Genomic DNA, 26,743 nt, shown 5'->3' with positions numbered 1-26,743 from the left:
AATACTTTCTGAAGGCACTGTATGATATCTGTGATCTGACTCACTGATACTTACTGATACTTACTGACACTTTCTCCAGCCAACATTTTATTTTTCCGACATTTCAGAAATGTACAATTGTCTTTTCAAGGGAGGGATTTACATTTTCAAGTTAATGGCACTCAACATCTCAGATGAGTACCGTCTGTATAATAATATGTCGACTACAACATTGATAAGATCAATTTGTGTTTATTTAAGTTTTATTACAATACATCTACAGTCTAAAGTGTATTTATTTATGTGTTTTTCTTTGGCATTATTTATTCAAGCGTTTTCAAAGTAATTTCCAAAGATTGCAATGTTTGCCAAGAGTTGCGTTACAATTAGGAAGAAACTATATATTACAGAATAGACAATTAGGTTTCCAATAATTTTATAATTTCCTTAGTTAACTTCATTATATATAAATGTATTTATATTCTATTATATTATTCATAGTCTATTGCGATATACTAAAATGACATATAAATAGAAAAACATCACACATTTACTTTCAGCTTCATTACATGACCAGCATTATTTTGTGAATTATTTTCTCTTGAGGTACATTTTATAAAAATAAATTAGACAAACAGTTTTATACATAATCATATAGACAAGCAATTACTATAACTAATATATTACTATTTGATTATTAGTAGATTCTTAACATATCTTAATCTTAATAGCTGAAGTTATATATGCCTTTATTATAGAATATGTCATACTTAATGGGTTTATTTCAGTCCTAGAGTCATTCTGTTAAGAAGAAATAGATCAGCATTAAAACAAGTAGTAAAGTGACCACTTCTTGAGGTCTGTTTCTTGCCATAGTGCTGCTATAGGTAGGTGCCGCCACTGTAGTTTGTGTAGCTGCTGTTGTGGTGGTTGCAGTAGTAGTAGTCGTGGAATTCTGGAATTCTGTTAAAAAATAAAATAAATTAGATTTAGACCATTTAAAAGCCTCTTCCAAAAATATAAAATACGCCAGATGTAGGCCACATGAGCAAAATCATGATTCATCCAAATCAGGGATGGCAGGGATGGGCAACTCGCGGCCAATAGCCTCCCTTTATTCTCTCTCTCTCTCTCTCTCTCTCTCTCTCTCTCTCTCTCTCTCTCTCTCTCTCTCTCTCTCTCTCTCTCTCTCTCTCTCTCTCTCTCTCTCTCTCTCTCTCTCTCTCCCTCTCTCGTGTGCCTTGTTGAAAGTTGACATGAAGGTCAGTCAAGTTTCTTCAAGTGCAGTTGCAAAAACCATCAAGCGCTATGATGAAACTGTCTCTCACGAGGACCGCCACAGGAAAGGAAGACCCAGAGTTACCTCTGCCGCAGAGGATACGTTCATTAGAGTTACAAGCCTCAGAAATTGCAGCCCAAAATAAATGTTTCACAGAGTTCAAGTACCAGACACATCTCAACATCAACTGTTCAGAGGAGACTGGCCTGTGAATCTGGCCTTCATGGTCGAATTGCTGCAAAGTAACCACTACTAAAGGACACCAATAAGAAGAAGATACTTGCTCGGGCAAAGAAACATGAACAATGTAAATTAGACTAGTGGAAATCTGTCCATTTGGTCTTCCTTTAAAATGGCAACATTTTCTCTTTGTCCCATGGCAAATGTGAGATGTGGGTATGAAGAATCACGAGCCACTGCAGCTCCTCATGATGAGTTCCACTTCTTTGTGGCCCCCACACCCATCAAGTTGCCCATCCATGATCCAATAAAATCAGTGATACAAAACCAGAGCACCAGAATCGTCTTTGCTCATATCTACGGGTAAAGCTAGTCTTATAAGAGACTACCATGACTGAAATGGTTTTGAAATAAAAAGAAAGACCTTTAAATGAGGTACAATATTTCAAGTATGATATAATTTAGTCACAACTGATGAAACCAGAGCTGGTAATTAAGCTGTGGGCATAAAAAACAACAACAACATGGTGACACAGAGGGAAATATTGCTTCAAATAATCATGTGTAATGTATGAATTTACATACATATTGTGTTAAAATTAATTCTTACCCGCTTTGATACTGTCAGTAATAACATCTAAGAAGACATTGGACATGTTGATGGATGTCTTGAGGGAGTCCTCTACATTTGTAACGTTAGGGACCACAGACTGGTTTGTGAAGATTAAGTTGGTTGTCACACCCACAGAACCAGACCTAAAAATCAAAGAAATAGAATAAATGTGAAATGTGATAAGTTATTATTATTGGTTCTAGTAGAATTAGTATTATTAAGGAATGGCAAATGTGAATTATATAATTTTTCTGCCTTCAAGTAAGTTGTAGAAACATAATGATAACTGATTATACCAGAAACTGATGATGATGCATCTGAGGAAGATTCCAGGATATACCTTTTTGTATCCTCGATTCAACTGTAGAAAGTCATCAAGGCACATCATGAGAATTTAAAGGACAAATAAAATGTGTACTAGGTACTAATAACTCTCAAGCAAGATTTTTTCCTAAGTGTTCATTTCAATATTTCTATTAATGTTAATGATCAACTTTTACCTCAAATGTGACATTTAAAGCCAAAGTAAAGTAATCCTGGGACTGTGGATTTTTGTAGGCTTCCAAAAATTGTCGATTCATCCGGAACTGTAGAATAAGTAGACCTTCATTTGCTCTTGGAGGGTCAGTGGATGCGGTGGTTGGGGAAACAGTAGTTGTTGGAGCAAGAGTTGTTGTTGTTGATGGTGAAGCTGTGGTCATTGTGGGAGCAGCCAGGGTTGTTGTAGCAGCACCTGGTGCTGTGGCTGCAGCAGTGGTAGTTGTAGGGGCAACTGTGGTTGTTGTGGTTGCAGTAGGTGGGGCTGCGGTTGTTGTGGAGTTAGATGTAGTTGTGGTAGCACCAGCTGTCCTGGTAGTTACAGCAGCTGTTGTTCTTGTGGCAAAAGCTGCTGTTGTTGTGGTGGTGGCAGTTGTAGTGGGAGCAACTGGTGTTATTGTAGCAGCAGCTTTAGTTGTTGTGGGGGCAGCTGTAGCTTTTGAGTGAGCCACTGTCGTTGTGGGAGCTACTGTTTTTGTAAATGGAGCTGTAGTTGTAGTTGTGGTTGTTGTGGTTAAGGTGGGATAAGCTGTGTTTTCTGTGTGGGTGGCTGTGGTTGTTATGGGTAAAATTGTGATTGTTGTGGCAGCAGCTGTGGTTGTTATGGGAGTAGCTGAAGTTGTTGTGGGGACGACTGTGGCTGTTGAAGAAACAGCTGTAGATGTCAACAGTGCTGCTGTGGTTGCTGTGGGAGCAGCTGTGCTTGTTGTGGGAGCCACTGTGGTTAACGTTGTTACTGCTGTGGTTGTTGATGGGGCAGCTGCAGTTGTTGTGGGGGTAGCTGTTGTTGTCATAGCAGCAGCTGGGGATATTGTTATTGTTGCTGTTGGTACAGCTGTGGTTGCTGTAGGTGAGGCTGTTGTTGTTGTGAAGTTAGATGTAGTTATGGTAGCTCCAGCTGCGTTGGTAGTTAGAGCAACTGTTGTTGTTCTTATAGCAAAAGCTGCTGTTGTTGTTGTGGTGGTATTAGTGAGAGAAACTATTGTTATTGTAGCAGCAGCTGTAGTTGATGTGGAAGCAGCTGGGGTTGTTGTGGGAGACACTGTGGTTGTTGTAACATCAGCTGTGGTTGTAGTGGGAGCTGCTGTGGTTGTAGTGGGAACCACTGTGGTTGTAGTGGGGTAAGCTGTGGTTGTTATGGGAGCCGCTGTGCTTGTTGTGGGTGCCGCTGTGGTGGCTGTGGGAGCCTCTGTAGTTGTTGTGGGAGCCGCAAAGGTTGTAGTGGGAGAAACTGTAGTCGTTTTGGTTGCCACAGTGGTTGTAGTGGGAGCCGCTGTGGTTGAATTGGGAGCCACAGTGGTTGTAGTGGGAAGCGCTGTGGTTGTAGTGGGAGCAGCTTTGGTTGTAGTGGGAGACTCTGTGGTTGTTGTGGGAGCCGCTGTGGTTGTTGTGAGAGTCGCTGTGGTTGCTGTGGGAGCCTCCGTGGTTGTTATGAGGTAAGCTTTGGTTGTTGTGGGAGCAGCTGTGGTTGTAGTGGGAGCCATAGTGGTTGTAGTGGGAGCCTCTGTGGTTGTAGTGGGAGCCACTGTTGTTGTAGTGGGAGCCGCTGTGGTTGTTGTGGGAGTCGCTGTGGTTGTTGTGGGAGCCTCCGTGGTTGTTATGAGGTAAGCTTTGGTTGTTGTGGGAGCCGCTGTGGTTGTAGTGGGAGCCTCTGTGGTTGTTGTGGAAGCCGCTGTAGTTGACATGGGAGCCACTGTGGTTGTAGTGGGAGCTGCTGTGATTGTAGTGGGAGCCGCTGTGGTTGTAGTGGTAGCCGCTCTGGTTGTAGTGGGAGCCGCTGTGGTTGTAGTGGGAGCCGCACTTGTTGTAGTGGGAGCCGCTGTGGTTGTAGTGGGTGCCGCTGTGGTTATAGTGGGAGGCGCTGTGGTTGTAGTGGGAGCAGCTGTGGTTGTAGTGGGAGCAGCTGTGGTTGTAGTGGGAGCCGCTATGGTTGTAGTGGGAGTCGCTGTTGTTGTTGTGGGAGCCTCCGTGGTTGTTATGAGGTAAGCTTTGGTTGTTGTGGGAGCCGCTGTGGTTGTAGTGGGAGCCACTGTGGTTGTAGTGGGAGCCACAGTGGTTGTAATGGGAGCCGCTGTGGTTGTAGTGGGAGGCGCCGTGGTTGTCGTGGGAGCAGCTGTGGTTGTAGTGGGAGGTGCTGTGGTTGTAGTGGGAGCAGCTGTGGTTGAGGTGGGAGCCACTGTGGTTGTAGTGGGAGCCGCTATGGTTGTAGTGGGAGTCGCTGTTGTTGTTGTGGGAGCCTCCGTGGTTGTTATGAGGTAAGCTTTGGTTGTTGTGGGAGCCGCTGTGGTTGTAGTGGGAACCGCTGTGGTTGTAGTGGGAGCCGCTGTGGTTGTAGAGGGAGCCACAGTGGTTGTAGTGGGAGCCGCTGTGGTTATAGTGGGAGCAGCTGTGGTTGTAGTGGTAGCCTTTGTGGTTGTTGTGGAAGCCACTGTAGTTGACATGGGAGCCACTGTGGTTGTAGTGGGAGCCGCTGTGGTTGTAGTGGGAGCCGCTGTGGTTGTAATGGGAGCCGCTGTGGTTGTAGTGGTAGCCTCTGTGGTTGTAGTGGGAGCCGCTGTGGTTGTAGTGGGAGCCGCAGTTGTTGTAGTGGGAGCCGCTGTGGTTGTAGTGGGAGGCGCTGTGGTTGTAGTGGGAGCAGCTGTGGTTGTAGTGGGAGCCGCTGTGGTTGTAGTGGGAGCCGCTGTGGATGTAGTGGGAGCCGTTGTGGTTGTAGTGGGAGCCGCAGTGGTTGAAGTGAGAGCCGCTGTGGTTGTTGTGGGAGTCGCTGTGGTTGTTGTGGGAGCCTCCGTGGTTGTTATGAGGTAAGCTTTGGTTGTTGTGGGAGCCGCTGTGGTTGTAGTGGGAGCCACAGTAGTTGTAGTGTGAGAAGCTGTGGTTGTAGTGGGAGGCGCTGTGGTTGTAGTGGGAGGCGCTGTGGTTGTAGTGGGAGCAGCTGTGGTTGTAGTGGGAGCCGCTGTGGTTGTAGTGGGAGCCGATGTGGTTGTTGTGGGAGTCGCTGTGGTTGTTGTGGGAGTCACTGTCGTTGTTGTGGGAGCCTCCGTGGTTGTTATGAGGTAAGCTTTGGTTGTTGTAGGAGCCGCTGTGGTTGTTGTGGGAGTCGCTGTCGTTGTTGTGGGAGCCGCTGTGGTTGTAGTGGGAGCCGCTTTGGTTGTTGTGGAGCCGCTTGGTTGTAGTGGGAGCCTCTGTGGTTGTTGTGGAAGCCACTGTGGTTGTTGTGGGAGCCACTGTGGTTGTAGTGGGAGCTGCTGTGGTTGTAGTGGGAGCTGCTGTGGTTGTAATGGGAGCCGCTGTGGTTGTAGTGGGAGCTGTGGTTGTAGTGGGAGCGCTGTGGTTGTAGTGGGAGCCGCTGTGGTTGTTGTGGGATTCGCTGTGGTTGTTGTGGTTGTAGTGGGAGCCGCTGTGGTTGTTGTGGGAGCGCTGTGGTTGTAGTGGGAGCCTCTGTGGTTGTGGGAGCTGTGGTTGTTGTGGGAGCAGCTGTGGTTGTAGTGGGAAGCTGTGGTTGTAGTGGGAGCAGCTGTGGTTGTAGTGGGAGCCGCTGTGGTTGTAGTGGGAGCCGCTGTGGTTGTAGTGGGAGCAGCTGTGGTTGTAGTGGGAGCCGCTGTGGTTGTAGTGGGAGCCGCTGTGGTTGTAGTGGGAGCCGCTGTGGTTGAGCCACAGTTGTGGTTGGGAGCCGCAGTGGTTGTAGTGGGAGCCGCTGTAGTTGTTGTGAGATAAGCTGTAGTTGTTGTGGGAGCTGCTGTGGTTGTAATGGGAGCCGTTGTGGTTGTAGTGGGAGCCGCTGTGGTTGTAGTGGGAGCCGCTGTGGTTGTAGCTGTTGTTGGAGCCGCTCCGTGGTTGTTGTGGTTGTAGTGGGAGCCGCTGTGGTTGTAGTGGGAGCTGTGGTTGTGTGGGAGCCGCTGTGGTTGGTGTGGTTGTAGTGGGAGCCGCTGTGGTTGTAGTGGGAGGCGCTGTGGTTGTAGTGGGAGCAGCTGTGGTTGTAGTGGGAGCCGCTGTGGTTGTTGTGGGAGCCGCTGTGGTTGTGGGAGCCGCTGTGGTTGTAGTGGGAGCCGCTGTGGTTGTAGTGGGAGCCGCTGTGGTTGTAGTGGGAGCCGCTGTGGTTGTAGTGGGAGCCACTGTGGTTGTAGTGGGAGCCGCTGTGGTTGTAGTGGGAGCCGCTGTGGTTGTAGTGGGAGCCGCTGTGGTTGTAGTGGGCGCAGCTGTGGTTGTAGTGGGAGCCGCTGTGGTGGGAGCCGCAGTGGTTGTAGTGGGAGCCGCTGTGGTTGTAGTGGGAGCCGCTGTGGTTGTAGTGGGAGCCGCAGTGGTTGTAGTGGGAGCCGCTGTGGTTGTAGTGGGAGCCGCAGTGGTTGTAGTGGGAGCCGCTGTGGTTGTAGTGGGAGCCGCTGTGGTTGTAGTGGTTGGGAGCCGCTGTGGTTGTAGTGGGAGCAGCTGTGGTTGTAGTGGGAGCCGCTGTGGTTGTAGTGGGAGCCGCTGTGGTTGTAGTGGGAGCCGCTGTGGTTGTAGTGGGAGCCGCTGGTGGTTGTAGTGGGAGCCGCTGTGGTTGTAGTGGGAGCTGTGGTTGTAGTGGGAGCAGTGGTTGTAGTGGGAGCCGCTGTGGTTGTAGTGGGAGCCGCTGTGGTTGTAGTGGGAGCCGCTGTGGTTGTAGTGGGAGCCGCTGTGGTTGTAGTGGGAGCCGCTGTGGTTGTAGTGGGAGCCGCTGTGGTTGTAGTGGGAGCCGCTGTGGTTGTAGTGGGAGCCGCTGTGGTTGTAGTGGGAGCAGCTGTGGTTGTAGTGGGAGCCGCTGTGGTTGTAGTGGGAGCCGCTGTGGTTGTAGTGGGAGCCGCAGTGGTTGTAGTGGGAGCCGCTGTGGTTGTAGTGGGAGCCGCTGTGGTTGTAGTGGGAGCAGCTGTGGTTGTAGTGGGAGCCGCTGTGGTTGTAGTGGGAGCAGCTGTGGTTGTAGTGGGAGCCGCTGTGGTTGTAGTGGGAGCAGCTGTGGTTGTTGTGGGAGCCGCTGTGGTTGTAGTGGGAGCCGCTGTGGTTGTGGGAGTGGGAGCCGCTGTGGTTGTAGTGGGAGGCGCTGTGGTTGTAGTGGGAGCCGCTGTGGTTGTAGTGGGAGCCGCTGTGGTTGTAGTGGGAGCCGCTGTGGTTGTAGTGGGAGCCGCTGTGGTTGTAGTGGGAGTAAGCTGTGGTTGTAGTGGGAGCCGCTGTGGTTGTAGTGGGAGAGTGCAGTGGTTGTAGTGGGAGCCGCTGTGGTTGTAGTGGGAGCCGCTGTGGTTGTAGTGGGAGCGCTGTGGTTGTAGTGGGAGCCGCTGTGGTTGTTGTGGGAGCCTCAGTGGTTGTAGTGGGTAAGCTGTGGTTGTTAGTGGGAGCCGCTGTGGTTGTAGTGGTTGGTTGTAGGGAGCCGCTGTGGTTGTAGTGGGAGCCGCTGTGGTTGTAGTGGGAGCCGCTGTGGTTGTAGTGGGAGCCGCTGTGGTTGTAGTGGGAGCCGCTGTGGTTGTAGTGGGAGCCTCCGTGGTTGTTAGGGTAGCTGTGGTTGTAGTGGGAGCCGCTGTGGTTGTAGTGGGAGCCGCTGTGGTTGTAGTGGGAGCCGCTGTGGTTGTAGTGGGAGCCGCTGTGGTTGTAGTGGGAGGCGCTGTGGTTGTAGTGCGCTGTGGTTGTAGTGGGAGCCGCTGTGGTTGTGTGGTTGGGAGCCGCAGTGGTTGTGTGGGATGTGGTTGTAGTGGGAGCGCTGTGGTTGTAGTGGGAGCCGCTGTGGTTGTAGTGGGAGCCGCAGTGGTTGTAGTGGGAGCCGCTGTGGTTGTAGTGGGAGTGCTGTGGTTGTAGTGGGAGCCGCTGTGGTTGTAGTGGGAGCCGCTGTGGTTGTAGTGGGAGCCGCTGTGGTTGTAGTGGGAGCAGCTGTGGTTGTAGTGGGAGCCGCTGTGGTTGTAGTGGGAGCGCTGTGGTTGTTGTGGGAGCCGCAGTGGTTGTAGTGGGAGCCTCGCTGTGGTTGTAGTGGGAGTCGCTGTGGTTGTTGTGGGAGCCGCTGTGGTTGTTAGTGGGAGCCGCTGTGGTTGTAGTGGGAGCCGCTGTGGTTGTAGTGGGAGCCGCTGTGGTTGTAGTGGGAGCCGCTGTGGTTGTAGTGGGAGCCGCTGTGGTTGTAGTGGGAGCCGCTGTGGTTTGTGGGAAGCTGCCACTTGGTTGTGTGGGAGCCGCTGTGGTTGTAGTGGGAGCCGCTGTGGTTGTAGTGGGGCAGCTGTGGTTGTAGTGGGAGCCGCTGTGGTTGTAGTGGGAGCCGCTGTGGTTGTAGTGGGAGCCTCTGTGGTTGTAGTGGGAGCCGCTGTGGTTGTGGGAGTGGGAGCGCTGTGGTTGTAGTGGGAGCCAGCTGTGGTTGTAGTGGGAGCCGCTGTGGTTGTAGTGGGAGCCGCTGTGGTTGTAGTGGGAGCCGCTGTGGTTGTAGTGGGAGCCGCTGTGGTTGTAGTGGGAGTCGCTGTGGTTGTTGTGGGAGCCGCTGTGGTTGTAGTGGGAGCTGTGGTTGTAGTGGGAGCCGCTGTGGTTGTAGTGGGAGCCGCTGTGGTTGTAGTGGGAGCCGCTGTGGTTGTAGTGGAGCCGCTGTGGTTGTAGTGGGAGCCGCTGTGGTTGTAGTGGGAGGCACTGTGGTTGTAGTGGGAGCGCTGTGGTTGTAGTGGGAGCCGCTGTGGTTGTAGTGGGAGCGCTGTGTTTGTAGTGAGAGCTGTGGTTGTAGTGGGAGCCGCTGTGGTTGTAGTGGGAGCCGCTGTGGTTGTAGTGGGAGCCGCTGTGGTTGTAGTGGGAGCCGCTGTGGTTGTAGTGGGAGCCGCTGTGGTTGTTGTGGGAGTCGCTGTTGTTGTTGTGGGAGCCTCCGTGGTTGTTATGAGGTAAGCTTTGGTTGTTGTGGGAGCCGCTGTGGTTGTAGTGGGAGCCGCTGTGGTTGTAGTGGGAGCCGCTGTGGTTGTAGTGGGAGCCGCTGTGGTTGTAGTGGGAGCCGCTGTGGTTGTAGTGGGAGCCGCTGTGGTTGTAGTGGGAGCCACTGTGGTTGTTATTAGCTGCTTTGGTTGTAGTGGGAGCCGCTGTGGTTGTAGTGGGAGCAGCTGTGGTTGTTAGTGGGTGCAGCTGTGGTTGTAGTGGGAGCCGCTGTGGTTGTAGTGGGAGCCGCTGTGGTTGTAGTGGGAGCCGCTGTGGTTGTAGTGGGAGCCGCTGTGGTTGTAGTGGGAGGCGCTGTGGTTGTAGTGGGAGCAGCTGTGGTTGTAGTGGGAGCCACTGTGGTTGTAGTGGGAGCCGCTGTGGTTGTAGTGGGGAGTAGTGGGAGCCGCTGTGGTTTGTGGGAGTTGGGAGCCGCTGTGGTTGTAGTGGGAGCCGCTGTGGTTGTAGTGGGAGCTGGTTGAGTGGGAGCGCTGTGGTTGTAGTGGGAGCCGCTGTGGTTGTAGTGGGAGCCGCTGTGGTTGTAGTGGGAGCCGCTGTGGTTGTAGTGGGAGCCGCTGTGGTTGTAGTGGGAGCCGCTGTGGTTGTAGTGGGAGCCGCTGTGGTTGTAGTGGGAGCCGCTGTGGTTGTAGTGGGAGCCGCTGTGGTTGTAGTGGGAGCCGCTGTGGTTGTAGTGGGAGGCGCTGTGGTTGTAGTGGGAGCCGCTGTGGTTGTAGTGGGAGCCGCTGTGGTTGTTGTGGGAGCCGCTGTGGTTGTAGTGGGAGCCGCTGTGGTTGTAGTGGGAGCCGCTGTGGTTGTAGTGGGAGCCGCAGTGGTTGTAGTGGGAGCGCTGTGGTTGTAGTGGGAGCCGCTGTGGTTGTAGTGGGAGCCGCTGTGGTTGTAGTGGGAGCCGCTGTGGTTGTAGTGGGAGCAGCTGTGGTTGTAGTGGGAGCAGCTGTGGTTGTAGTGGGAGCCGCTGTGGTTGTAGTGGGAGCCGCTGTGGTTGTAGTGGGAGCAGCTGTGGCTGTGGGGCCGCTGTGGTTGTAGTGGGAGCCGCTGTGGTTGTAGTGGGAGCCGCTGTGGTTGTAGTGGTGGGAGCTGTGGCTAGTGGGAGGTGGTTGTAGTGGGAGCCGCTGTGGTTGTGGGAGCCGCTGTGGTTGTGGGAGCGCTGTGGTTGTAGTGGGAGGCTGTGGTTGTAGTGGGAGCCAGCTGTGGTTGTAGTGGGAGCCGCTGTGGTTGTAGTGGGAGCCGCTGTGGTTGTAGTGGGAGCCGCTGTGGTTGTAGTGGGAGCCGCTGTGGTTGTTGTAGTTGTAGTGGGAGCCGCTGTGGTTGTGGGAGTGGGAGCCGCTGTGGTTGTAGTGGGAGCCGCAGTGGTTGTAGTGGGAGCCGCTGTGGTTGTAGTGGGAGCCGCTGTGGTTGTAGTGGGAGCCGCTGTGGTTGTAGTGGGAGCCGCAGTGGTTGTAGTGGGAGCCGCTGTGGTTGTAGTGGGAGCCGCTGTGGTTGTAGTGGGAGCCGCTGTGGTTGTAGTGGGGAGCCGCTGTGGTTGTAGTGGGAGCCGCTGTGGTTGTAGTGGGAGCCGCTGTGGTTGTAGTGGGAGCCGCAGTGGTTGTAGTGGGAGCCGCTGTGGTTGTAGTGGGACGCGCTGTGGTTGTAGTGGGAGCCGCTGTGGTTGTAGTGGGAGCCGCTGTGGTTGTAGTGGGAGCCGCTGTGGTTGTAGTGGGAGCCGCTGTGGTTGTAGTGGGAGCCGCTGTGGTTGTAGTGGGAGCCGCTGTGGTTGTAGTGGGAGCCGCTGTGGTTGTAGTGGGAGCCGCAGTGGTTGTAGTGGGAGCCACTGTGGTTGTAGTGGGAGCCGCTGTGGTTGTAGTGGGAGCCGCTGTGGTTGTAGTGGGAGCCGCTGTGGTTGTAGTGGGAGCCGCTGGTGGTGTTGCTGTGGTTGGGAGCCGCTGTGGTTGTAGTGGGAGTGGGAGCTGCTGTGGTTGTAGTGGGAGCCGCTGTGGTTGGTGGGAGCCGCTGTGGTTGGGAGCAGTGGTTGTAGTGGTTGGTTGTAGTGGGAGCCGCTGTGGTTGTAGTGGGAGCCGCTGTGGTTGTAGTGGGAGCCGCTGTGGTTGTGTGGGAGCCGCTGTGGGAGTGGGAGCCGCTGTGGTTGTAGTGGGAGCCGCAGTGGTTGTAGTGGGAGCGCGCTGTGGTTGTAGTGGGAGCTGTGGTTGTGTGGTTGTAGTGGGAGCCGCTGTGGTTGTAGTGGGGGCTGTGGTTGTAGTGGGAGCCGCTGTGGTTGTAGTGGGAGCCGCTGTGGTTGTAGTGGGAGCCGCTGTGGTTGTAGTGGGAGTTAGCTGTGGTTGTAGTGGGAGCCGCTGTGGTTGTAGTGGGAGGCTGTGGTTGTAGTGGGAGCCGCTGTGGTTGTAGTGGGAGCAGCTGTGGTTGTAGTGGGGGAGTGGTTGTAGTGGGCTGTGGTTGTAGTGGGAGCCGTGGTTGGTTGTGTAGTGGGAGCCGCTGTGGTTGTAGTGGGAGCCGCTGTGGTTGTAGTGGGAGCCGCTGTGGTTGTAGTGGGAGCCGCTGTGGTTGTAGTGGGAGCCGCTGTGGTTGTAGTGGGAGCCGCTGTGGTTGTAGTGGGAGCCGCTGTGGTTGTAGTGGGAGCCGCAGTGGTTGTAGTGGGAGCCGCAGTGGTTGTAGTGGAGCAGCTGTGGTTGTAGTGGGAGCCGCTGTGGTTGTAGTGGGAGCCGCTGTGGTTGTAGTGGGAGCCGCTGTGGTTGTAGTGGGAGCCGCTGTGGTTGTAGTGGGAGCCGCTCTGGTTGTCGTGGGAGTCACTGTGGTTGTAGTGGGAGGAGCTGTGGCTGTACTGGGAGCCGCTGTTGTTGTAGTGGGAGCCGCTGTGGTTGTTGTGGGAGAGGCAGTGGTTGTTGCGGGAGCCGCTGTAGTTGTTGTGAGATAAGCTGTAGTTGTTGTGGGAGCCGCTGTGGTTGTAATGGGAGCCGTTGTGGTTGTAGTGGGAGCCAGCTGTGGTTGTAGTGGGAGCCGCTATTGTGGTTGTAGTGGGAGCTGTGGTTGTAGTGGGAGTGGTTGTAGTGGGAGCCGCTGTGGTTGTAGTGGGAGCCGCTGTGGTTGTAGTGGGAGTTACTGTGGTTGTAGTGGGAGCCGCTGTGGTTGTAGTGGGAGCCACTGTGGTTGTAGTGGGAGCCGCTGTGGTTGTAGTGGGGAGCTGTGGTTGCTGTGGTTGTAGTGGGAGCCGCTGTGGTTGTAGTGGGAGCCGCTGTGGTTGTAGTGGGTAGTGGGAGCTGTGGTTGTAGTGGGAGCCGCTGTGGTTGTAGTGGGAGCCGCTGTGGTTGTAGTGGGAGCCGCTGTGGTTGTAGTGGGAGCCGCTGTGGTTGTAGTGGGAGCCGCTGTGGTTGTAGTGGTTGTAGTGGAGCCGCTGTGGTTGTAGTGGGAGCCGCTGTGGTTGTAGTGGGAGCGCTGTGGTTGTAGTGGGAGCCGCTGTGGTTGTAGTGGGAGCCGCTGTGGTTGCTGTGGTTGTAGTGGGAGCCGCAGTGGTTGTAGTGGGAGCCGCTGTGGTTGTAGTGGGAGCCGCTGTGGTTGTAGTGGGAGCCGCTGTGGTTGTAGTGGGAGCCGCTGTGGTTGTAGTGGGAGCCGCTGTGGTTGTAGTGGGAGCCGCTGTGGTTGTAGTGGGAGCCGCAGTGGTTGTGAGTTGTTGTAGTGGGAGCCGCTGTGGTTGTAGTGGGAGCCGCTGTGGTTGTAGTGGGAGCCGCTGTGGTTGTAGTGGGAGCCGCAGTGGTTGTGGTTGTAGTGGGAGCCGCTGTGGTTGTAGTGGGAGCCGCAGTGGTTGTAGTGGGAGCCGCTGTGGTTGTGGGAGCCGCTGTGGTTGTAGTGGGTTGTAGTGGGTGCAGCTGTGGTTGTAGTGGGAGCCGCTGTGGTTGTAGTGGGAGCCCGCTGTGGTTGTAGTGGGAGCCGCTGTGGTTGTAGTGGGAGCCGCAGTGGTTGTAGTGGGAGCCGCTGTGGTTGTAGTGGGAGCCGCAGTGGTTGTAGTGGGAGCCGCTGTGGTTGTAGTGGGAGCCGCTGTGGTTGTAGTGGGAGCCGCTGTGGTTGTGGTTGTAGTGGGAGCCGCTGTGGTTGTAGTGGGAGCCGCTGTGGTTGTAGTGGGAGCCGCTGTGGTTGTAGTGGGAGCGCTGTGGTTGTGTGGGAGGCCGCTGTGGTTGTTGTAGCTGTGGTTGTAGTGGGAGCAGCAGTGGTTGTAGTGGGAGCCGCTGTGGTTGTAGTGGGAGTTAGTGGGGCGCTGTGGTTGTAGTGGGAGCCGCTGTGGTTGTAGTGGGAGCCACTGTGGTTGTAGTGGGAGCCGCTGTGGTTGTTGTGGGAGCAGCTGTGGTTGTAGTGGGAGCCGCTGTGGTTGTAGTGGGAGCCGCTGTGGTTGTAGTGGGAGCCGCAGTGGTTGTAGTGGGAGCCGCTGTGGTTGTAGTGGGAGCAGCTGTGGTTGTAGTGGGAGCCGCTGTGGTTGTAGTGGGAGCCGCTGTGGTTGTAGTGGGAGCCGCTGTGGTTGTAGTGGGAGCCGCTGTGGTTGTAGTGGGAGCCGCAGTGGTTGTAGTGGGAGCCGCTGTGGTTGTAGTGGGAGCCGCTGTGGTTGTAGTGGGAGCCGCTGTGGTTGTAGTGGGAGCCGCTGTGGTTGTAGTGGGAGTGGGAGCTGTGGTTGTAGTGGGAGCCGCTGTGGTTGTAGTGGGAGCCAGCTGTGGTTGTAGTGGGAGCCGCTGTGGTTGTAGTGGGGAGCCGCTGTGGTTGTAGTGGGAGCCGCTGTGGTTGTAGTGGGAGCCGCTGTGGTTGTAGTGGGAGCCGCTGTGGTTGTAGTGGGAGCCGCTGTGGTTGTGTGGTTGTAGTGGGAGCCGCTGTGGTTGTAGTGGGAGCAGCTGTGGTTGTAGTGGGAGCAGCTGTGGTTGTAGTGGGAGCCGCTGTGGTTGTAGTGGGAGCCGCTGTGGTTGTAGTGGGAGCCAGTGGTTGTGTGGTTGTAGTGGGAGCAGCAGTGGTTGTAGTGGGAGCTGTGGTTGTGGTTGTGGGAGCCGCTGTGGGTAGTGGGGGCCGCTGTGGTTGTAGTGGGAGCCGCTGTGGTTGTAGTGGGAGCCGCTGTGGTTGTAGTGGGAGCCGCTGTGGTTGTAGTGGGAGCCGCTGTGGTTGTAGTGGGAGCCGCTGTGGTTGTAGTGGGAGCCGCTGTGGTTGTAGTGGGAGCCGCTGTGGTTGTAGTGGGAGCCGCAGTGGTTGTAGTGGGAGCCGCTGTGGTTGTAGTGGGAGCCGCAGTGGTTGTAGTGGGAGCTGTGGTTGTAGTGGGTTGTGGTTGTGGGAGCCGCTGTGGTTGTAGTGGGAGCCGCTGTGGTTGTAGTGGGAGCCGCAGTGGTTGTAGTGGGAGCCGCTGTGGTTGTAGTGGGAGCCGCAGTGGTTGTAGTGGGAGCCGCTGTGGTTGTAGTGGGAGCCGCTGTGGTTGTAGTGGTTGGAGCCGCTGTGGTTGTAGTGGGAGCCGCTGTGGTTGTAGTGGGAGCCGCTGTGGTTGTAGTGGGAGCCGCTGTGGTTGTAGTGGGAGCCTGTGGCTGTGGTTGTAGTGGGAGCCGCTGTGGTTGTAGCTGTGGTTGTAGTGGGAGCCGCTGTGGTTGTAGTGGGAGCCGCTGTGGTTGTAGTGGGAGCCGCTGTGGTTGTAGTGGGAGCCGCTGTGGTTGTAGTGGGAGCCGCTGTGGTTGTAGTGGGAGCCGCTGTGGTTGTAGTGGGAGCCGCTGTGGTTGTAGTGGGAGCCGCTGTGGTTGTAGTGGGAGCCGCTGTGGTTGTAGTGGGAGCCGCTGTGGTTGTAGTGGGAGCCGCTGTGGTTGTAGTGGGAGCCGCTGTGGTTGTAGTGGGAGCCGCAGTGGTTGTTAGTGGGAGCCGCTGTGGTTGTAGTGGGAGCCGCTGTGGTTGTAGTGGGAGCCGCTGTGGTTGTAGTGGGAGCCGCAGTGGTGGTTGTAGTGGGAGCCGCTGTGGTTGTAGTGGGAGCCGCTGTGGTTGTAGTGGGAGCCGCAGTGGTTGTAGTGGGAGCCGCTGTGGTTGTAGTGGGAGCCGCTGTGGTTGTAGTGGGAGCCGCTGTGGTTGTAGTGGGAGCCGCAGTGGTTTGTGGGAGTGGTTGTAGTGGGAGCCGCTGTGGTTGTAGTGGGAGCCGCTGTGGTTGTAGTGGGAGCCGCTGTGGTTGCTGTGGTTGTGGGAGCCGCTGTGGTTGTAGTGGGAGGCGCTGTGGTTGTAGTGGGATCCGCTGTGGTTGTAGTGGGAGCAGCTGTGGTTGTAGTGGGAGCCGCTGTGGTTGTAGTGGGAGCCGCTGTGGTTGTAGTGGGAGCCGCTGTGGTTGTAGTGGGAGCCGCTGTGGTTGTAGTGGGAGCCGCTGTGGTTGTAGTGGGAGCCGCTGTGGTTGTAGTGGGAGCCGCTGTGGTTGTAGTGGGAGCCGCTGTGGTTGTAGTGGGAGCCGCTGTGGTTGTAGTGGGAGCCGCTGTGGTTGTAGTGGGAGCCGCTGTGGTTGTAGTGGGAGCCGCTGTGGTTGTAGTGGGAGCCACTGTGGTTGTAGTGGGAGCAGCTGTGGTTGTAGTGGGAGCCGCTGTGGTTGTAGTGGGAGCAGCTGTGGTTGTAGTGGGAGCCGCTGTGGTTGTAGTGGGAGCCGCTGTGGTTGTAGTGGGAGCCGCTGTGGTTGTAGTGGGAGCCGCTGTGGTTGTAGTGGGAGCCGCTGTGGTTGTAGTGGGAGCCGCTGTGGTTGTAGTGGGAGCCGCTGTGGTTGTAGTGGGAGCCGCTGTGGTTGTAGTGGGTTGCCGCTGTGGTTGTAGTGGGAGCCGCTGTGGTTGTAGTGGGAGCCGCTGTGGTTGTAGTGGGAGCCGCTGTGGTTGTAGTGGGAGCCGCTGTGGTTGTAGTGGGAGCCGCTGTGGTTGTAGTGGGAGCCGCTGTGGTTGTAGTGGGAGCAGCTGTGGTTGTAGTGGGAGCCGCTGTGGTTGTAGTGGGAGCCGCTGTGGTTGTAGTGGGAGCCGCTGTGGTTGTAGTGGGAGCCGCTGTGGTTGTAGTGGGAGCCGCTGTGGTTGTAGTGGGAGCCGCTGTGGTTGTAGTGGGAGCCGCAGTGGTTGTAGTGGGAGCAGCTGTGGTTGTAGTGGTGGTTTGTAGTTGGGAGCAGCAGTGGTTGTAGTGGGAGCCGCTGTGGTTGTAGTGGGAGCCGCTGTGGTTGTAGTGGGAGCCGCTGTGGTTGTAGTGGGAGCCGCTGTGGTTGTAGTGGGAGCCGCTGTGGTTGTAGTGGGAGCCGCAGTGGTTGTAGTGGGAGCCGCTGTGGTTGTAGTGGGAGCCGCTGTGGTTGTAGTGGGAGCCGCTGTGGTTGTAGTGGGAGCCGCTGTGGTTGTAGTGGGAGCCGCTGTGGTTGTAGTGGGAGCCGCTGTGGTGAGCCAGCCGCTGTGGTTGGAGCAGCAGTGGTTGTAGTGGGAGCCGCTGTGGTTGTAGTGGGAGCAGCTGTGGTTGTAGTGGGAGCCGTTGTAGTGGTTGTAGTGGGAGCCGCTGTGGTTGTAGTGGGAGCCGCTGTGGTTGTAGTGGGAGCCGCTGTGGTTGTAGTGGGAGCCGCTGTGGTTGTAGTGGGAGCCGCTGTGGTAGTGTAGTGGTTGTAGTGGGAGCCGCTGTGGTTGTAGTGGGAGCCGCTGTGGTTGTAGTGGGAGCCGCTGTGGTTGTAGTGGGAGCCGCTGTGGTTGTAGTGGGAGCCGCTGTGGTTGTAGTGGGAGCCGCAGTGGTTGTAGTGGGAGGCGCTGTGGTTGCTGTGGTTGTAGTGGGAGCCGCTGTGGTTGTAGTGGGAGCCGCTGTGGTTGTAGTGGGAGCAGCTGTGGTTGTAGTGGGAGCCGCTGTGGTTGTAGTGGGAGCTGTGGTTGTAGTGGGAGCCGCTGTGGTTGTAGTGGGAGCGCTGTGGTTGTAGTGGCAGCTGTGGTTGTAGTGGGGAGCAGCTGTGGTTGTAGTGGGAGCCGCTGTGGTTGTAGTGGGAGCCGCTGTGGTTGTAGTGGGAGCCGCTGTGGTTGTAGTGGGAGCGCTGTGGTTGTAGTGGGAGCCGCTGTGGTTGTAGTGGGAGCCGCAGTGGTTGTAGTGGTTGTGCCGCTGTGGTTGTAGTGGGAGCGCTGTGGTTGTAGTGGGAGCCGCTGTGGTTGTAGTGGGAGCCGCTGTGGTTGTGGGAGTGGGAGCGCGCTGTGGTTGTAGTGGGAGCCGCTGTGGTTGTAGTGGGAGCCGCTGTGGTTGTAGTGGGGAGCCGCTGTGGTTGTAGTGGGAGCCGCTGTGGTTGTAGTGGGAGCCGCTGTGGTTGTAGTGGGAGCCGCAGTGGTTGTAGTGGGAGCCGCTGTGGTTGTAGTGGGAGCCGCTGTGGGTGGGAGCCGCTGTGGTTGTAGTGGGAGCCGCTGTGGTTGTAGTGCAGTGGTTGTAGTGGGAGGCGCTGTGGTTGTAGTGGGAGCCGCTGTGGTTGTAGTGGGAGCCGCTGTGGTTGTAGTGGGAGCGCTGTGGTTGTAGTGGGAGCAGCTGTGGTTGTAGTGGGAGCAGCTGTGGTTGTAGTGGGAGCCGCTGTGGTTGTAGTGGGAGCCGCTGTGGTTGTAGTGGGAGCCGCTGTGGTTGTAGTGGGAGCAGCTGCACTGGTTGTAGTGGGAGCTGTGGTTGTAGTGGGAGCAGTGTGTGTTGTAGTGGGAGCCGCTGTGGTTGTAGTGGGAGCCGCAGTGGTTGTAGTGGGAGCGCTGTGGTTGTAGTGGGAGCCGCTGTGGTTGTAGTGGGAGCCGCTGTGGTTGTAGTGGGAGCCGCTGTGGTTGTAGTGGGAGCCGCTGTGGTTGTAGTGGGAGCCGCTGTGGTTGTAGTGGGAGCCGCTGTGGTTGTAGTGGGAGCCGCTGTGGTTGTAGTGGGAGCCGCAGTGGTTGTAGTGGGAGCAGCTGTGGTTGTAGTGGGAGCCGCTGTGGTTGTAGTGGGAGCTGTGGTTGTAGTGGAGCAGCTGTGGTTGTAGTGGGAGCCGCTGTGGTTGTAGTGGGAGCAGCAGTGGTTGTAGTGGGAGCCGCTGTGGTTGTAGTGGGGAGCCAGCTGTGGTTGTAGTGGGAGCCGCTGTGGTTGTAGTGGGAGCCGCTGTGGTTGTAGTGGGAGCCGCTGTGGTTGTAGTGGGAGCCGCTGTGGTTGTAGTGGGAGCCGCAGTGGTTGTAGTGGGAGCGCTGTGGTTGTAGTGGAGCCGCTGTGGTTGTAGTGGGAGCCGCTGTGGTTGTAGTGGGAGCCGCAGTGGTTGTAGTGGAGTGGTTGTAGTGGGAGCCGCAGTGGTTGTAGTGGGAGCGCTGTGGTTGTAGTGGGAGCCGCTGTGGTTGTAGTGGGAGCCGCTGTGGTTGTAGTGGGAGCCGCTGTGGTTGTAGTGGGAGCCGCTGTGGTTGTAGTGGGAGCCGCTGTGGTTGTAGTGGGAGCCGCTGTGGTTGTAGTGGGAGCCGCTGTGGTTGTAGTGGGAGCCGCTGTGGTTGTAGTGGGAGCCGCTGTGGTTGTAGTGGGAGCGCGCTGTGGTTGTAGTGGGAGCCGCTGTGGTTGTAGTGGGAGCCGCTGTGGTTGTAGTGGGAGCACTGTGGTTGTAGTGGGTGCAGCTGTGGTTGTAGTGGGAGCCGCTGTGGTTGTAGTGGGAGCCGCTGTGGTTGTAGTGGGAGCCGCTGTGGTTGTAGTGGGAGCCGCTGTGGTTGTAGTGGGAGCCGCTGTGGTTGTAGTGGGAGCCGCTGTGGTTGTAGTGGGAGCCAGCTGTGGTTGTAGTGGGAGCCGCTGTGGTTGTAGTGGGAGCCGCTGTGGTTGTAGTGGGAGCCGCTGTGGTTGTAGTGGGAGCGCTGTGGTTGTAGTGGGAGCCGCTGTGGTTGTAGTGGGAGCCGCTGTGGTTGTAGTGGGAGCCGCTGTGGTTGTAGTGGGAGCCGCTGTGGTTGTAGTGGGAGCCGCTGTGGTTGTAGTGGGAGCCGCTGTGGTTTGTAGTGGGAGCCGCTGTGGTTGTAGTGGGAGCCGCAGTGGTTGTAGTGGGAGCCGCTGTGGTTGTAGTGGGAGCAGCTGTGGTTGTAGTGGGAGCCGCTGTGGTTGTAGTGGGAGCCGCAGTGGTTGTAGTGGGAGCCGCTGTGGTTGTAGTGGGTGCAGCTGTGGTTGTAGTGGGAGCAGCTGTGGTTGTAGTGGGAGCCGCTGTGGTTGTAGTGGGAGCCGCTGTGGTTGTAGTGGGAGCAGCTGTGGTTGTAGTGGGAGCAGCTGTGGTTGTAGTGGGAGTGCCGCTGTGGTTGTAGTGGGAGCCGCTGTGGTTGTAGTGGGAGCCGCTGTGGTTGTAGTGGGAGCCGCTGTGGTTGTAGTGGGAGCCGCAGTGGTTTGTGGGAGTGGGCGCTGTGGTTGTAGTGGGAGCCGCTGTGGTTGTAGTGGGAGCCGCAGTGGTTGTAGTGGTTGTAGTGGGAGCCGCTGTGGTTGTAGTGGGAGCCGCTGTGGTTGTAGTGGGAGCCGCTGTGGTTGTAGTGGGAGCCGCTGTGGTTGTAGTGGGAGCCGCTGTGGTTGTAGTGGGAGCCGCTGTGGTTGTAGTGGGAGCCGCTGTGGTTGTAGTGGGAGGCGCTGTGGTTGTAGTGGGAGCAGCTGTGGTTGTAGTGGGAGCCGCTGTGGTTGTAGTGGGAGCCGCAGTGGTTGTAGTGGGAGCCGCTGTGGTTGTAGTGGGAGCCGCTGTGGTTGTAGTGGGAGCGCTGTGGTTGTAGTGGGAGGTTGGTTAGTGGGAGCCGCTGTGGTTGTAGTGGGAGCTGTGGTTGTAGTGTGGTTGTAGTGGGAGCCGCTGTGGTTGTAGTGGGAGCCGCAGTGGTTGTAGTGGGAGCCGCTGTGGTTGTAGTGGGAGCCGCTGTGGTTGTAGTGGGAGCCGCTGTGGTTGTAGTGGGAGCCGCTGTGGTTGTAGTGGGAGCAGCTGTGGTTGTAGTGGGAGCTGTGGTTGCTGTGGTTGTAGTGGGAGCCGCTGTGGTTGTAGTGGGAGCCGCTGTGGTTGTAGTGGGAGCCGCTGTGGTTGTAGTGGGAGCAGCTGTGGTTGTAGTGGGTGCAGCTGTGGTTGTAGTGGGAGCAGCTGTGGTTGTAGTGGGAGCCGCTGTGGTTGTAGTGGGAGCCGCTGTGGTTGTAGTGGGAGCCGCTGTGGTTGTAGTGGGAGCCGCTGTGGTTGTAGTGGGAGCCGCAGTGGTTGTAGTGGGAGCCGCTGTGGTTGTAGTGGGAGCCGCTGTGGTTGTAGTGGGAGGCGCAGTGGTTGTAGTGGGAGCCGCAGTGGTTGTAGTGGGAGCGCTGTGGTTGTAGTGGGAGCCGCTGTGGTTGTAGTGGGAGCCGCAGTGGTTGTAGTGGGAGCCGCTGTGGTTGTAGTGGGAGCCGCTGTGGTTGTAGTGGGAGCCGCTGTGGTTGTAGTGGGAGCCGCTGTGGTTGTAGTGGGAGCCGCAGTGGTTGTAGTGGGAGCCGCTGTGGTTGTAGTGGGAGCCGCTGTGGTTGTGGTTGTGTGGGAGCGCTGTGGTTGTAGTGGGAGCGCTGTGGTTGTAGTGGGAGCCGCTGTGGTTGTAGTGGGAGCCGCTGTGGTTGTAGTGGGAGCCGCTGTGGTTGTAGTGGGAGCCGCTGTGGTTGTAGTGGGAGCTGTGGTTGTAGTGGGTGCAGCTGTGGTTGTAGTGGGAGCCGCTGTGGTTGTAGTGGGAGCTGTGGTTGTAGTGGGGCCGCTGTGGTTGTAGTGGGAGCCGCTGTGGTTGTAGTGGGAGCAGCTGTGGTTGTAGTGGGAGCAGCTGTGGTTGTAGTGGGAGCCGCTGTGGTTGTAGTGGGAGCCGCTGTGGTTGTAGTGGGAGCCGCTGTGGTTGTAGTGGGAGCCGCTGTGGTTGTAGTGGGAGCCGCTGTGGTTGTAGTGGGAGCCGCTGTGGTTGTAGTGGGAGCCGCTGTGGTTGTAGTGGGAGCCGCTGTGGTTGTAGTGGGAGCAGTGGTTGCTGTGGTTGTAGTGGGAGCCGCTGTGGTTGTAGTGGGAGCAGCTGTGGTTGTAGTGGGAGCTGTGGTTGTAGTGGGAGCCGCTGTGGTTGTAGTGGGAGCCGCTGTGGTTGTAGTGGGAGCCGCTGTGGTTTGTAGTGGGAGGCTGTGGTTGTAGTGGGAGCAGCTGTGGTTGTAGTGCTGTGGTTGTAGTGGGAGCCGCTGTGGTTGTAGTGGGAGCCGCTGTGGTTGTAGTGGGAGCCGCTGTGGTTGTAGTGGGAGGCGCAGTGGTTGTAGTGGGAGCCGCTGTGGTTGTAGTGGGAGCCGCTGTGGTTGTAGTGGGAGCGCTGTGGTTGTAGTGGGAGCCGCAGTGGTTGTGGGATCGTGGTTGTAGTGGGTGCAGCTGTGGTTGTAGTGGGCGCTGTGGTTGTAGTGGGGCTGTGGTTGTAGTGGGAGCCGCAGTGGTTGTGGTTGTTGTAGTGGGAGCCGCTGTGGTTGTAGTGGGAGCCGCAGTGGTTGTAGTGGGAGCCGCTGTGGTTGTAGTGGGAGGCGCTGTGGTTGTAGTGGGTGCAGCAGTGGTTGTAGTGGGAGCCGCAGTGGTTGTAGTGGGAGCCGCTGTGGTTGTAGTGGGAGCCGCTGTGGTTGTAGTGGGAGGCGCAGTGGTTGTAGTGGGAGGCGCTGTGGTTGTAGTGGGATCCGCTGTGGTTGTAGTGGGAGCCGCTGTGGTTGTAGTGGGAGCAGCTGTGGTTGTAGTGGGTGCAGCTGTGGTTGTAGTGGGAGCAGCTGTGGTTGTAGTGGGAGCCGCTGTGGTTGTAGTGGGAGCCGCAGTGGTTGTAGTGGGAGCGCGCTGTGGTTGTAGTGGGAGCCGCAGTGGTTGTAGTGGGAGCCGCAGTGGTTGTAGTGGGAGCTGCTGTGGTTGTAGTGGGAGCCGCTGTGGTTGTAGTGGGAGCCGCAGTGGTTGTAGTGGGAGCCGCTGTGGTTGTAGTGGGAGCCGCTGTGGTTGTAGTGGGAGCCGCTGTGGTTGTAGTGGGAGCAGCTGTGGTTGTGGTTGTAGTGGGAGAGCCGCAGTGGTTGTAGTGGGAGCCGCTGTGGTTGTAGTGGGAGCCGCTGTGGTTGTAGTGGGAGCTGTGGTTGTAGTGGGAGCTGTGGTTGTAGTGGGAGCCGCTGTGGTTGTGTAGTGGGAGCCGCTGTGGTTGTTGTGGTTGTAGTGGGGAGCCGCTGTGGTTGTAGTGGGAGAGCCGCTGTGGTTGTAGTGGGAGCGCTGTGGTTGTAGTGGGAGTGGGAGCCGCTGTGGTTGTAGTGGGAGCCGCTGTGGTTGTAGTGGGAGCCGCTGTGGTTGTAGTGGGAGCCGCTGTGGTTGTAGTGGGAGCCGCTGTGGTTGAGCCGCTGTGGTTGGTGGGAGCCGCTGTGGTTGTAGTGGGAGCCGCTGTGGTTGTAGTGGGAGCCGCTGTGGTTGTAGTGGGAGCGCAGTGGTTGTAGTGGGAGCGCGCAGTGGTTGTAGTGGGAGCCGCAGTGGTTGTAGTGGGAGATGCTGTGCCGCTGTGGTTGTAGTGGGAGCCGCTGTGGTTGTAGTGGGAGCAGCTGTGGTTGTAGTGGGAGCCGCTGTGGTTGTAGTGGGAGCCGCTGTGGTTGTAGTGGGAGCCGCTGTGGTTGTAGTGGGAGCCGCTGTGGTTGTAGTGGGAGCCGCTGTGGTTGTAGTGGGAGCCGCTGTGGTTGTAGTGGGAGAGCTGTGGTTGTGCTGTGGTTGTAGTGGGAGCCGCTGTGGTTGTAGTGGTTGTAGTGGGAGCCGCTGTGGTTGTAGTGGGAGCCGCTGTGGTTGTAGTGGGAGCCGCAGTGGTTGTAGTGGGAGCCGCTGTGGTTGTAGTGGGAGCAGCTGTGGTTGTAGTGGGGGAGCCGCTGTGGTTGTAGTGGGAGCCGCTGTGGTTGTAGTGGGAGCCGCTGTGGTTGTAGTGGGAGCCGCTGTGGTTGTAGTGGGAGCCGCTGTGGTTGTAGTGGGAGCCGCTGTGGTTGTAGTGGGAGCCGCTGTGGTTGTAGTGGGAGCCGCTGTGGTTGTAGTGGGGGCCGCTGTGGTTGTAGTGGGAGCCGCAGTGGTTGTAGTGGGAGCCGCTGTGGTTGTAGTGGGAGCCGCTGTGGTTGTAGTGGGAGCAGCTGTGGTTGTAGTGGGAGCCGCTGTGGTTGTAGTGGGAGCCGCTGTGGTTGTAGTGGGAGCCGCTGTGGTTGTAGTGGGAGCCGCAGTGGTTGTAGTGGGAGCGCTGTGGTTGTAGTGGGAGCCGCTGTGGTTGTAGTGGGAGCCGCTGTGGTTGTAGTGGGAGCCGCTGTGGTTGTAGTGGGAGCCGCTGTGGTGTAGTGTAGTGGGAGCCGCTGTGGTTGTAGTGGGAGCCGCTGTGGTTGTAGTGGGAGCCGCTGTGGTTGTAGTGGGAGCCGCTGTGGTTGTAGTGGGAGCCGCTGTGGTTGTAGTGGGAGCCGCTGTGGTTGTAGTGGGAGCCGCTGTGGTTGTAGTGGGAGCCGCTGTGGTTGTAGTGGGAGCCGCTGTGGTTGTGCTGTGGTTGTAGTGGGAGCCGCTGTGGTTGTAGTGGGAGCCGCAGTGGTTGTAGTGGGAGCCGCTGTGGTTGTAGTGGGAGCCGCAGTGGTTGTAGTGGGAGCCGCTGTGGTTGTAGTGGGAGCCGCAGTGGTTGTAGTGGGAGCCGCTGTGGTTGTAGTGGGAGGCGCTGTGGTTGTAGTGGGTGCAGCAGTGGTTGTAGTGGGAGCCGCAGTGGTTGTAGTGGGAGCCGCTGTGGTTGTAGTGGGAGCCGCAGTGGTTGTAGTGGGAGGCGCTGTGGTTGTAGTGGGAGCCGCTGTGGTTTGTAGTGGTGTAGGGAGCCGCTGTGGTTGTAGTGGGAGCCGCTGTGGTTGTAGTGGGAGCCGCTGTGGTTGTAGTGGGAGCCGCTGTGGTTGTAGTGGGAGCAGCTGTGGTTGTAGTGGGAGCCGCTGTGGTTGTAGTGGGAGCCGCTGTGGTTGTAGTGGGAGCCGCTGTGGTTGTAGTTGTGGTTGTAGTGGGAGCCGCTGTGGTTGTAGTGGGAGCCGCTGTGGTTGTGTGGGAGCCGCTGTGGTTGTAGTGGGAGCCGCTGTGGTTGTAGTGGGAGCCGCTGTGGTTGTAGTGGGAGCCGCTGTGGTTGTAGTGGGAGCCGCTGTGGTTGTAGTGGGAGCCGCTGTGGTTGTAGTGGGAGCCGCAGTGGTTGTAGTGGGAGCAGCTGCTGGTTGTAGTGGGAGCCGCTGTGGTTGTAGTGGGAGCTGTGGTTGTAGTGGGAGCAGCTGTGGTTGTAGTGGGAGCCGCTGTGGTTGTAGTGGGAGCCGCTGTGGTTGTAGTGGGAGCCGCTGTGGTTGTAGTGGGAGCCGCTGTGGTTGTAGTGGGAGCCGCTGTGGTTGTGGGAGCCGCTGTGGTTGTAGTGGGAGCGCTGTGGTTGTAGTGGGAGCAGCTGTGGTTGCTGTGGTTGTAGTGGGAGCGCTGTGGTTTGTAGCAGCTGTGGGGTGGGAGCCGCTGTGGTTGTAGTGGGAGAGCTGTGGTTGTAGTGGGAGCCGCTGTGGTTGTAGTGGGAGTGGAGCCGCTGTGGTTGTAGTGGGAGAGCTGTGGTTGTAGTGGGAGCCGCTGTGGTTGTAGTGGGAGCCGCTGTGGTTGTGGGAGTGGTTGAGTGGGAGCCGCAGTGGTTGTAGTGGGAGCAGCTGTGGTTGTAGTGGGAGCCGCTGTGGTTGTAGTGGGAGCCGCTGTGGTTGTAGTGGGAGGACTGTGGCTGTAGTGGTTGTAGTGGGAGCCGCTGTGGTTGTAGTGGGAGCCGCTGTGGTTGTAGTGGGAGCCGCAGTGGTTGTAGTGGGAGCCGCTGTGGTTGTAGTGGGAGCCGCTGTGGTTGTAGTGGGAGCCGCTGTGGTTGTAGTGGGGAGCAGCTGTGGTTGTAGTGGGAGCCGCTGTGGTTGTAGTGGGAGCCGCAGTGGTTGTAGTGGGAGCCGCTGTGGTTGTAGTGGGAGCCGCTGTGGTTGTAGTGGGAGCGCTGTGGCTAGTGGTTGTAGTGGGAGAGCTGTGGTTGTAGTGGGAGCCGCTGTGGTTGTAGTGGGAGCCGCTGTGGTTGTAGTGGGAGCCGCTGTGGTTGTAGTGGGAGCAGCTGTGGTTGTAGTGGGAGCCGCTGTGGTTGTAGTGGGAGCCGCTGTGGTTGTAGTGGGAGCCGCTGTGGTTGTAGTGGGAGGCTGGGAGTGGTTGTAGTGGGAGCCGCTGTGGTTGTAGTGGGAGCGCTGTGGTTGTAGTGGGGAGCCGCTGTGGTTGTAGTGGGAGCCGCTGTGGTTGTAGTGGGAGCCGCTGTGGTTGTAGTGGGAGCAGCTGTGGTTGTAGTGGGAGCCGCTGTGGTTGTAGTGGGAGCCGCAGTGGTTGTAGTGGGAGGAGCCGCTGTGGTTGTAGTGGGAGCCGCTGTGGTTGTAGTGGGAGCCGCTGTGGTTGTAGTGGGAGCCGCTGTGGTTGTAGTGGGAGCCGCTGTGGTTGTAGTGGGAGCAGCTGTGGTTGTAGTGGGAGCCGCTGTGGTTGTAGTGGGAGCCGCTGTGGTTGTAGTGGGAGCCGCTGTGGTTGTAGTGGGAGCCGCTGTGGTTGTAGTGGGAGCCGCTGTGGTTGTAGTGGGAGCCGCTGTGGTTGTAGTGGGAGCCGCTGTGGTTGTAGTGGGAGCCGCTGTGGTTGTAGTGGGAGCCGCTGTGGTTGTAGTGGGAGCCGCTGTGGTTGTAGTGGGAGCCGCTGTGGTTGTAGTGGGAGCCGCTGTGGTTGTAGTGGGAGCCGCTGTGGTTGTAGTGGGAGCCGCTGTGGTTGTAGTGGGAGCCGCTGTGGTTGTAGTGGGAGCCGCTGTGGTTGTAGTGGGAGCGCTGTGGGTAGTGGAGTGGTTGTGGTTGTAGTGGTTGGGAGCCGCTGTGGTTGTAGTGGGAGCCGCTGTGGTTGTGGGAGTGGGAGCCGCTGTGGTTGTAGTGGGAGCCGCTGTGGTTGTAGTGGGAGCAGCTGTGGTTGTAGTGGGAGCCGCTGTGGTTGTAGTGGGAGCCGCTGTGGTTGTAGTGGGAGCCGCTGTGGTTGTAGTGGGAGCCGCTGTGGTTGTAGTGGGAGCCGCTGTGGTTGTAGTGGGAGCCGCTGTGGTTGTAGTGGGAGCCGCTGTGGTTGTAGTGGGGCAGCTGTGGCTGTGGTTGTTGTAGTGGGAGCCGCTGTGGTTGTAGTGGGAGCCGCTGTGGTTGTAGTGGGAGCCGCTGTGGTTGGTTGGTTGTAGTGGGAGCCGCTGTGGTTGTAGTGGGAGCGCTGTGGTTGTAGTGGGAGCCGCTGTGGTTGTAGTGGGAGCCGCTGTGGTTGTAGTGGGAGCCGCTGTGGTTGCCGCTGTGGT

General features: G+C 57.4%; 1 pseudogene; it reads right to left on the bottom strand.

Moving 5' to 3' along the window:
• Positions 1-243: 243 nt before the first annotated feature.
• On the bottom strand, positions 244-26,528 carry LOC124001437 (annotated as a pseudogene).
• Between the last annotated feature and the right edge of the window lie 215 nt (positions 26,529-26,743).

This window comes from Oncorhynchus gorbuscha, linkage group LG17, assembly GCF_021184085.1.
Source record: "Oncorhynchus gorbuscha isolate QuinsamMale2020 ecotype Even-year linkage group LG17, OgorEven_v1.0, whole genome shotgun sequence".
Taxonomy (NCBI): domain Eukaryota; kingdom Metazoa; phylum Chordata; class Actinopteri; order Salmoniformes; family Salmonidae; genus Oncorhynchus; species Oncorhynchus gorbuscha.
Note: the sequence above shows the minus strand (reverse complement) of the source record. Positions and strands in the feature narration are given on the sequence as shown.